Here is a 12,228-nt window from a genome sequence, read left to right as displayed (position 1 = left end):
CCTCTCCCTCTCTCTCTGCCCCTTCCCCTACTCATGCACTCTCTCTCTCTGTCTGTCTGTCTCTCTCTATTGTTTGCTCTCTCTTCAAATAAATAAATGTCTAAAACTTTCTAATGAAATTCAGCAAGTTAATAATTAAAAAAAAATGTTCTAATGTTTCTACATACTGCAAGAGAATAAGAATTAAGAAAAGCTTTAGAAATGAATTAAGGTTATAAAAATAAAGCTATCTATAAATGATCATTTTTAATAGTATTTTCATTTTCTAAATTTTTATAAATTAACACAGGAATGTTCAAAAACGCAAAAATGCAGTTATACCTTTAAATTCACCTGATTTTCTTTTATATACTATTCGAAGATTGAAAATTGCATTAAATCTCTAGATGTATCTATTGGTATAAGATAGTCATTAAGATCAAATATGATTATTTCTTGTTCAATAAAGGTTATTATTTATTTATTTATTTATTTATTTATTTATTTATTTGATTTAATTTATCTAGTGTCCAAGGTAGAACCTTGACTCCTTGGGGTTCTTTGTGAGTTCTGTATCAATCTTCAGTGAACTGGAACATGTGAGATAATGTATTGTTTATACACTGTAAATCTACTTTCAGTGAGCTGGAAATGTGGGAGATAATAGGTTGTTTATGATTTGCAAATCTGTTCAGTGAGCTGAAAATTTGTCAGATAATGGGCTGTTTATGAATTCTAAATCAATATTCAGTGAGCTGGAACTATGTTAGATAATGGGCTATGTATGAGTTGTAAATCTGCTTTCAGTGAACTGGAAACATGTTAGATAATGGGTTGTTTCTGAGTAGTAAATCTATTTCAGTAGCTGAAAACATGTTAGGCAATGGGTTGCTCCTGAATTGTAAATCTGTTTTTTTTTTTTTAGTGAACTAAAAACCTATTTAATAAAGGACTCTTTATATGTTATAAATCTGTTTTCAATGAGCATGAAATGTACTAGAATAATGGCTTCGTTTTGACTAGAAGATCCCATTTACTAGAAACATGTCACCTAATTCTTTATGAGTAGTGGATCTATGGTCAGCAATTTAGATATATGGAATGATGCTTTCCTGTTTACATAAGCTTTGTTACTTTAATCTATTTTGGGTATGTTATTCTCTGATGAATAATGGTTCTACTCGAATATGGAGAATGGAGTGGAAAGCTAAGAAAGGCCTGTTTTCAGTGATATGCAAACTAATTTTTGAACTATATTGAGATTTGTTCATTTTTAACAGTTACCAGGTTCTCCTGGGATTCAGCAAATGCTATAAAACATAGAAACCACAGGTTCTAGCCTCAGTGGACTTAGAATCAAACGTAGATATATGCCACATAAGAAATGGGGAATGTTCAACACACCAAATATAGAGTGAATACCACCTAAATTTAGTATAGGCTAGGATAAAAAAAAAAAAGAAGCAAGTTGAAATCTCAGTGGGAAGAAAACATAAACAAACATAAATCAATGACATATAATGTAAGGAAAAAAAAAAGGCTCAAATACATGTTTGAAGCCAAAACAAAAATGACTTTATATCGGATGTGAAATATGCATTTCTCATATGTGTTTGGTCTTCATCCATGGTTCCTAGTGTCTGAAAACTGCTTGTTGATGTGAGGCATACACGCACACACACACACGCACGCACATTGGAATTGGGTCTGGACATGTTTTTATTAGTGTTAGACTAGTGAGAAAATGGTCACTGGACAAGGGATAGGTAAGTAATAAAGCTAATTAGAGTCAAGAAAAATAGATTTTTGGGTAACAAATTGATTTCCAGTCTCTTATCCAACTTTTAAATATGTAAATGTTGTCCAATGATTTCATATCTGTTGTTAATTACTATTTCAGGTTTTAGGAAAATTGAGAAAAATCAATATATATTCTCTTACCCACCATTATGTAAATTATGCTTAACTTACCAATGTGATAAATACTCAGGTTTTTAAAAATTTATTTTCTTTAAATTTTTATTTAGTTTAATTTAAAAAAAAAAAAAAAGAGAGAGAGCAAGCAACCAAGGGGCAGAAAGAGAGGGAGCAAGAGAATCTTAAGCAGGCTCCAAGCTCAGCATGGAGCCAATCCAGGGCTCCCTGAAATCATGAGATGAAATCAAGAGTTGGATGCCTAACTGAGCCACGGGGGCCCCTCATCAAGTAATTTTTTTTTAATATATTAGAAGTCCCTTAAAACCTACCATTCACTAATGTCACATCTCCTTCACCAAACACAAATTCCTGCTCTGAAAGGAAAATTTTTCCCAACTCTTAAAGCATTATTTTTCTGGGATTAGGCTTCACATTTATACTTAATGGGTTTAAACCTCACTTTTTAAAATTAATTTTGGACAATCTCCTTTAGGGTAGATACCTATACATTCCTTGTGTACTTTCAGTAATTCAATCTGTCAATTATTGTTCTAAGCCAAGTAATGTACTATGATGATGTTTCCTTCCTTTTTCCCCCTGAAGTTAAGAACTTTATCTTTCTGTACTTGCTTCATTTATACTTACTTTTTGATTTTTTATAAACAGTACACCAGTTAAACATAAAATTAAATTTGTGATGCTCACACATCAGACAATCTATCAAAGTCATTTTTTCTTCTGAAATGCTCCCATCCACCACTCTTGCACTCTTACTTCAATCTGGAGCAGTAGCTTTCTATTCCTGATGCACAATTGTCATGGTAGGACAACCTTCTGGTTATTTGTTTTGAATCTCTTAGATCTTCCAAGTCTTTCTCTTCTTTGTCTTATTCCCTTCCTTTACTAGATGCAGTTTCTTTTATAGATTTCTAAGAAAAGTACATCAGAATTAAATATTTGATGACTATGCATGTCTGAAGTGTCTGCATTGACTGATAATTTGGCCAAGAATAGAATTCTAACTGAAATTTGTTTTTTCCTCCAAATTTGGAAGGCAGTACTCCAGTGATGACATTACCAAATTAAATTTCATTCTGATTCTTGTCCCTTAATATATATTTTTTTCTCTTTCTTTTTTTTTTAAATTTTATTTATTTATTCATGATAGTCACAGAGAGAGAGACAGAGACACAGGCAGAGGGAGAAGCAGGCTCCATGCAGAGAGCCCGACGTGGGACTCGATCCCGGGTCTCCAGGATCGCGACCTGGGTCAAAGGCAGGCGCCAAACTGCTGCGCCACCCAGGGACCCCTTTTTTTCTCTTTCTGAGAATATGCTGAACTCTTCTTTCATATGCAAGATTTGTTGTTTTGTTTCTTGTGCTGAACACTCTGAGATTTTATAATATGAAGAATCATGGAATCATGTCCTTCAGACCCCAAAATTTTCCTTGTATTTTATTTCTCTGACATATATTAAAAGTCATGTATTAAAGTTTCTAACATTATTCTTTTCTCCTGATTTCCATCTATTTGTCTTTCCTTCAATTTTATAAGCATTTTCACAACTTTATTTTCCAAATAGTTAGTTGAAAATATATTATTTTAAATTGCTAGCTATCATATATTTGATTTCCAAAAGCTCTTTCCCATTCAACAATTATTCTTGTTTTATGGCTATTGATTTTATTGATGCATAGCTTCTTAGAATGTCTTAATTACATTTTTAAATGTTATACCAGGGACGCTTGGGTGACTCAGCAGTTGAGTGTCTGCCTTCGGCCTAGGGCGTCATTCCCGATGTCCGGGGATTGAGTCCCACATCAGATTCCCTGCAGGGAGCCTGCTTCTCCCTCTGCCTGTGTTTTGGCCTCTCTCTGTGTGTCTCTCATGAATAAATAAATTTTAAAGAAATGTTATACCATTTCCTGCTTAACCATTTTCTACACTTACTTTTTGTCCATTGGTTTGTTTTGGTTTCTCTTTCATATTTGAGGCATTCCTCAAACATTTGGTGATCTTGGCAGTCTGTTCACATTTAGGTGTGAATCATTAAAAACTCATGCATTTGACACAAGGTGCTTAGGCCTTTTCCATAGGGAATCACAAACAGTAATATCTTGAGATCTAAGCATTGAGACCCATCAGATTCTTTGGAAAAAGAGTTTCCTGTGTTCTACCTGAGGCTGTGGTCAACATCAGGAATAGAGAAATGAGACAGAATAGATTTGGAAAATTCAAATATTTTGGTTTTGGCCATTACATTACTTCTGGAAATGTAAGGTTCCCCAGGTCCAGTGATTCTTAAAGGTACTTCAGGGCAAATGATCTCACTTCATTTTCCTTCTCCTCCCTCTAGTCAATTTTATTTAAAATCTTTTCTTTCTTTTTTTTTTTTTTTTTTGTTAGGGCTCTTACTACAAGTTCCCCTGCTGCCTTTCAAATTTGTTGATATTTTTATCATTGTTTTTCCTTATCTTTTTGTTTCTGTATGTTTTTACTTTACTCATTATTTTTTACTCTCCTTTCAATTGCATTTAGAAAGAATGAGTAGATAATATCTGCTATTGTTTAAAATGGTGAATAAATATTAATTTATTTACCATTTCAAGATTCTATCTGAATGTTTTTCACTTTAGAAATTTAATCAAACAACCAGTAGGTCCAGACTAGTATAACAAAGGTGCTAGAAGGGCACCTGGGTGGCTCTGTGGTTGAGTGTCTGCCTTTGGCTAAGGTCATGATCCCAGGGTCCTGGGATTGAGTCCCGCACTGGGCTCCCTGCATGGAGCCTGCTTCTCCCTCTGCCTGTGTCTCTGCCTCTCTTTCTGTGTCTCTCATGAAAAAATAAAATCTGAAAACAAACAAAGGTGCTAGAAAATATGAAATGAAAAATAGAAGAATAAAGTCCACTTTCTTTATGGAGAAACTGCAGCTGGAGCAACTGGAGGCCTGTTAAGAAGGTAGTTACACTACCAATGTTTTCAAGACAAATTCAGTTTAAAACGTGTCCACTGGATTAAATTCAATGAATGAGGAATCTGGATAGTTCTGAGCTAACTCTTCTCTGATAACTGCCCCCTATTTATTAAAGTTTTATATGAGAGATAGATTTTAGCATAATCTTAATTCATATGTATTTCAGATGTATATTGCATTTCTTATAATATACTCCAAAGGTAGTTCATATATTTAAACAGTCCAGGGCACCTGGGTGGTGCAGGTACTTAAGCATCCGGCTCTTGGTTTCAGGGAAGGTCATGATCTCAGGTCATAAGATCAAGTGCTGTGTCAGGCTCCACCTAAGCATGGAGTCTACTTGAGTTACACTCTCCCTCCACCCCTGTTCCCAACAATCTTCATTTCTCTACTATAAATAAATAAATCTTAAAAACAAAAACAAAGACTGTCTTAAGAGATAAACATATAAATAAATAAATATTCTAGGTTATATAACATTAAAAATATATAAGAAATAAATTTAGAATAGATACCTAATTAAAATAGCCTATAAAAGCAATGATCTCAATCCTCTCCTTTACCATTTATTTTCAAAAATTCTATTAAAAATTGGGATGGAAATCTATCTGACAAGAATAAAATACTATGAAAATGTTTATTTTAGTATAATTTATAATAGAAAAAACTAGAAGATCATTTGCAATCAGTAAGAGAGTTAATAAAGTATGGTGCATTCGCAGTATGTAATATTACTTGGCTATTAAAAGGAATTAATATCAGTTCACTTGACTGTATTTATATGAATATTTCTGGATAGATAAATTTAAATATTATAAAATAGAGAAGGAACAGTTTTTATTAAATAAAATTTAATACAGTTTTTATTAAATAAGTACATCAGCATAGGTGTCTATATAACATGTTAATTATTATATGTGAAGGGAAATTACATTAGAATACATATCTGGTATTAACATGAACTCCCTTGTAATGGAAGTAATAATATAAGGGAATTAAAAATGGAGAAAAAAGCAATAAGCAATCAAATGGCTCCAATTCTAGATAGAATAAGATGAAGATAAATTTTTATAAATGATAAATTAAATAAAGAGACTTAATTTGAGGTATTGGCAAAACTCCTAGAATGTATCTAATCCCTTATTGATTTAATAAAAAAATATTTCAGCTGCGAAAGAATGCCATTTCCATTGGAATGGATTTTTTTTCAGAAATAAAAATAATTGAACAAGAAAGATTCTGAAAATTTCACAGCAGTTTCTTCAGCAAACTATTTTTATCTTTGCAGTATCTGTTTTTAAGTACGATTTATGAAAAATAGCCTTAGGTCTAAAATATCAATTCTATAGGTAACTCCAATACTGGTAAGAGAAATTTAGAAATTTTTGCATGTATAGCGAGAAAATAGACAAATGCTAATCTCAGTGAGATGTCTGCAAATGCTTTAGATTACAAAAGTATTTAAAACAGAAAAGTTAGAGGGCAGTGACTTTTAATAATAACCTATTGATTTAAATGTGTATGATTTAACAATGGATAAAAGGCAGTAGCGAAGAAAGTGTATTAATTTTATGAAAGTAATTTTTAACAAAACACCACGTAGCCTTCAGAACATGAGAGGGGAATATATAACAATTATAACTCAATGATGGCAAACTGTATACAAGAATGTAAAATCCACCAAGAGTTAATTTGTGTTTTTGGTATTTGACTTTCTGAAATTAATTGAAACTCCACAAAAGCTCCTACTAAGGCAATAAACAAACAAAAATTGGGGGTAAATTACAGACAATTGGACATAGACCATGTTGGAAATGTGCTAGTAATCATGAGCCCTAAGTATTCACCACAATGGCATTCAGAAAAACTCTTATCTCATGATTCATGCCAAGATTCAGATCTACCTACTCATGTAACCAGACATGTTACACATATACCAGTTAAATAAAGAGGCTACAGATTACATGATAATTTTCCTTGAAGTAAAAAATATTCTTAATTTTTGAAAGACATCAAATAATTTTTACTATGTGTCAAATATGATTTGCTGGTTTGCCAACTATACAAACTAAGAAAATTAAGAAATTCCAAAATTTCTTAAGACTGAATACTATCTAGGAGAAGACAATAGTCATAAATTGAAAATAGTCATCCAGTGGTTTTCTGCTTCAAATAATCTTTCCAAATTAAAAGAAGAAAAAAAAAGGAAGGAAGAAAACTAAAAACAACAAAGAAAGGAAATGAAAAGAATGCTTCTTTTTGAGAAATTAGGCATCTTTTGAATATTTTGCAGCATCATCCTGATTATAATAATGCAAAATGCTAAAACTATTCCTCTCATTTTGGAATATCATTTAAAAAAACTGATTTCATCATAATGTAAGCAGGCACTATTGAGAAATAGACAAACGGATCTGTAATTTGCCCAGTAATATACTATAGATACCTATCTATATGTTTAAACTGGAAATACATTACAAAATCCTTATATTCAAAATTGTTAAATGCTTTGTGAAAAATTTCCCTGATAATCCAATGCAATATCAGTGTGTAGTGGCTTTGAGCAAACAGAAACGCGTTAGAAAATAATTCAAATTCTGATATTTGGAAGACTCTTTCTTTAAAAAGATTAATCTCCCTGATACAGTAAGATGAAACAATGTGTTGTTTCATTTCATGATAATTTCCATACAGCAAATGCAAACTTCAAAAATAATCATGTTTAGATTTAAACAACCAAATCAAAGCTGACTGTTTGATAACAATCAATACTTTGCATCTTTGCTACAGAGATTAAAGAGCTTTCGAATCAGGACCTGATTAATCATTTCAACTACTATTGTACTACATGAGAATAGTGGGGAAGTTTGTTTACATATATTATTCTAAGAGAAGGTCATGCTATGACATAATCTGACAATGTTGAAATGCAAATGCTTCATTTGGACATTATTTTTATTCATAGAAAGTTGAACCAAGTTGTCAAATATCTCCTTCTCCCTTGACACCTAAAATAGCATGGAAATGTAGTAACTGAAGATTCATTCATATTTAATCATTTCAGAAGGAGCTCTATTTCAAAGAAAAATAGTTTTAGAATTCACATTGCAAAATGGATTCAAATTTATACCTGGTCCAGCATTTCTCTCCAACCTAGACTCTAAGGAAATAAGCAAGCAACCATAATATTTATGACTGTGACAACATTTCTATTCCACCAAGTCAAACTTCTGATAAATAATTAAGTACTTTCATAAATGTAAGCCTTAATTATTTTCCCCTTTTCCTGTGGCCTACTTCAGTGGCCACTTGTGCCCATTTTCTTTAGTCAGCATATTTGAAATATGCCCTCTATTGCAGGGTCTCATGGGTACAGAAATATATTTCAATTTCAAGGCCACACACTGACCTCCCTGAAAAAATAACTTTACACATAGGTTGTATACACATGATGGCAAATTCCCTGCTAAGCAAGTGAACTCTATACCATGCAGACAATGGGAGGCTAAAACTAACCAGATATTCATAAGATATTACTGGAAGAGTTCTCTAAGAATATAGATAGATAGATATAGATATAGATATATATCGATTATTGATATCTATCATCTATCTATCTATCTATCTATCTATCTATCTATCTATCTATAATCTACCAGAACAAATGGATTTTCCACAATCCTGCCTGCTGGCAATCTATTTATCTTATAAAAGGCAGATTTTCCAAGGCTTAGAGAATCCCGCTTTAAACTCTAGTTGTCAACTTCATTCATTCCAAAGGAACCGTTTAGCAGAGTACATCTATTTACTGCACACACACCCAAATGAATAATTGCTTCCAAGAACATGGGGACAATTGGTGGTGGGGAGGAGTGTCTCAGCTTTTGATGAGATGTCTATGGAGAAACTCTTAATGTGTTCATTCTTGACTGGTATACTGAAACTCCGTTGTCTTATCAAGTTCAGTTATAAACCAAAAAGTAAGAGAGAACTATACAAACATCCCAAAGCTTAAAAATACCCCTTAGGCGATCCCTGGGTGGCCCAGCGGTTTAGCGCCTGCCTTTGGCCTAGGGCGCAATCCTGGAGACCCGGGATCAAATCCCACATCGGGCTCCTGGTGCATGGAGCCTGCTTCTCCCTCTGCCTGTGTCTCTGCCTCTCTCTCTCTCTCTCTCTCTCTCTCTGTGACTATCATAAATAAATAAAAATTAAAAAAATACCCCTTAGAATAAGACTAATTCTTTATTATGATTTTCATAATTGCTTGAGTAAAAAAGATGACAAGGAAGCTATTTATATAATAATCCCATTCTCAGAAATTGTAAAATTCAGTGAAGCATTCTGATGTCATCAGGATATCATTTCCCAAGGATTGCTTTCATAAAAACAATCCAGAAATTACTTTATTTCAAAACCTTGGCTTAAAAACTAGGACTACTTAAGGAGGATTTCCTGAAACTGAATCTTTCTGTCAGTCTACAAAGGATGTTATGAGTGCCATATCAAGGAAGTAGGTTTTGAGATGCAGAAGAAGGAAAGAAAAATGTCTCCCCATCAAAGAATTACCCTATACCAGCAGAAAGTCTCAAATAAAGCTAAGTACATCTCCTTAATATATCAAATTTCCAACTCTTTTTCCTTGCATTAAGGCAAAACATTTCTTAAAAGTGCCTTGTTCAAGCACACAAGACAGAACATATTTATTATTGTATTTTTCAGCAAAAATGTGGGTCCTAAGATCACTAGTGTGTTAAAATGAGAAATTAGGGACAAGTTTCCAAAAAATAAAGTGCTGGGATCCTACATTACATCTGCCTCCCAACTGATGAAGAACAATCCTATTTTGTTTGCTGTTATCACCATGCTTGGGACAAAGCAGGCAAGCAATAAATAATTGAATAAATGCATAAAAAATGCAGTATAGAGAATCCACTTAGTTGAAAATAAATACAAGTTTTTAGGTTTGTACCTATGATTGCCTCGGCCTTCATATCCTCCTTCACATGCATGTTTCAGACGTCATGTATCCTGAGACATTAATGGTATTTGACAAATTTAGGCTTCATCTACCCTGTAGAAATGTTTACCTAAAGAGAAACTGATAAATTAGTGTAGGCCTTAGTTTTCTAAGGTTTCAAGCTAGAATGACTGCTAATAATGTTTATTCTCTTCTCATATAACTTGCATTGTTAGATTTATTTGAAAATTGAGCTACTGTTTCACGTAATTTCTCTGCTCCATGGACTATGCTCTAATGGAAACATTTGAAAACTCCATGGCCTGGGGTTCAGTATCTTTCAGAATCCATGTGATTGCCTTCTCCCTCTAGCACATAAATCTTTTTAGTCATACAGAACTTTTCTCTCTCTTTAGCACACACAATTCAGCCCGAACTCTATGTCTTTGCTTGACTCTCAGAACTGTGATTTCTCTATTCTCTCAGAGCACATGCTTTGTAGCTCCCCTGGGACATTAATTACATTCTTCCTTATTTTGTAGTTATTTATGAGTCTGTCTTCTTCTCTTCTACTATATAAAACAAAGGTCTTGAAGGTAGAAACTACTGTGTTCATTTCCCCGTCTCCTTTATTATGAAGTACTGTGTTTCATACACGGTAGGACTCACAAGTTTTTTAATGACTTAAACAATACACATGAAAACTGAAGCTTAAACCAAACTTTTTATTGCCTAGAGGATTAGATGAAGTGAGTTCAAATATAAGTATATATTTGATACATGTTATTTTTCTTACTTGAAATCATATTTTTGAAATTATACCTGAATTTTAATGTAACAAAATCAGAATAAATTCAGTAATTGAGACTAATTGCAAGCTATTTTTTAATAACATGACTAACATGGACTATAATTAAATGATATTATGATCCTTAGAAAGTCACAATCCATTCCAATATTTTAAAAATTTTATAACTGTGAAGTATTTGATATTCTCAAACTGCTATTGTTCACACAAACAGCTTGGTTCAAAACATATTCTACAATTAAACTAAACATAACTTTATATATTTATCCGAGGTGCTTGTAAACCCATCTCACAAAGTTTAATATATCCCTATATTTGATATAAAGTATTTATCTGGCCACTGCATGTTTTAGAAACAAAGCTAACATGGTTTCTAAGGACAAGGGAAAATAGAAAATGCCACAAGGGGCCTGTGAAACTGATCAACACTTACACAATGTAAGATAATAAAGATGAATTTTCCAGATATGTTCTCTCATAAGAGAAAAGTAAAAATCCAGAACTGAAAATCTTAAATGCATTGCTGTAAAACTAACAGGATGATGAAAGAAATGAGAAATGGGAATAGAATTGTAGATTGCTGTTAAGAGATACAAATGCCAGGTGAGAATAGTTTTGGTCACAGGGTTTTTAAGAGTCTTGGATAGAATGTTATTACAGGTTCACATATAAAACAAAATTGGGTATCAAACATCTGCATTCAAGTGTTTGCTTTGTCATTCAGAGCCAGGGATATGATGGTGGTTATTTAATGTCCCAGAATTTGTTTTTTTTTCATTAGGAAATATTAAACCTCCTCTGGCTCTATGGTGATCTAAGAAATTTTAAATGGTACAATAAAGGCAACAATTTTTATAAACCATAACGTGTCATTTTTTATACAATGGGGTATCATGTTAATAGTCAAACAATTTTATTAGGTCTATAGCTCTATAAATCATACAGACAGATGGCAAGTGGTGGGAAGACCACTTAGGGGGATTTGTAATAGTTCTGGAAATAGGAGAAGTTAGAAGAGTTTACAAAAGGAAGAGAAAAGAGATAGCATTAGATTATGAAATTAATTAGAGATTGCAATGAAACCAATTATGTGGCAGGATTTAACTTTTATTTTTCCCGTAATATTCAACACCTAATCATACCTAGAACCTACTAAGTTCTAGGTATGCTAAAAATAAAGGAACATACAATTTTTTTAACTAACACATTTTTTTCATAAATAATAAATCATTTCTGCTTTGATTTGGTTTTAGTTTTCGATCAATGCAGCATGGGATCCTTTTTTTTTTAAGATTATTTATTTATTTATTCATGAGAGACACGGAGAGAGAGAGAGAGGCAGAGACACAGGCAGAGGGAGAAGCAGGCTCCATGTGGGACTTGATCCCAGGACTCCAGGATCACACTCTGGGCTGAAAGCAGGCTCTAAACCGCTGAGCCACCCAGGCATCCCCCATGGGATCCTTTTTAATTTTCATTAGTTGTCATATTGTTGAATAAGTCTTGGAAAACTGATCTAAAGATTCAGGATTCTTTGCCCTCAAAACTATTCAGATGCTTTCAAATTGTTCAGGCTTTATAAAGTAT

The 12,228-nt window shown here is 32.9% G+C and overlaps 1 protein-coding gene across 1 annotated transcript in view; it reads right to left on the bottom strand.

Annotated features, from left to right (window-relative positions):
• LOC129514645 (low-density lipoprotein receptor-related protein 1B) overlaps positions 1–12,228 on the bottom strand; it is a 1,831,349-nt gene that overhangs the window by 398,049 nt on the left and 1,421,072 nt on the right. The gene's annotated exons all lie outside the window — the stretch shown is intronic.

This window comes from Nyctereutes procyonoides, unplaced genomic scaffold, assembly GCF_905146905.1.
Source record: "Nyctereutes procyonoides isolate TBG_1078 unplaced genomic scaffold, NYPRO_anot_genome, whole genome shotgun sequence".
Taxonomy (NCBI): domain Eukaryota; kingdom Metazoa; phylum Chordata; class Mammalia; order Carnivora; family Canidae; genus Nyctereutes; species Nyctereutes procyonoides.
The sequence above is the reverse complement of the archived record's forward strand: the minus strand, read 5'-3'. Positions and strand labels throughout refer to the sequence as shown.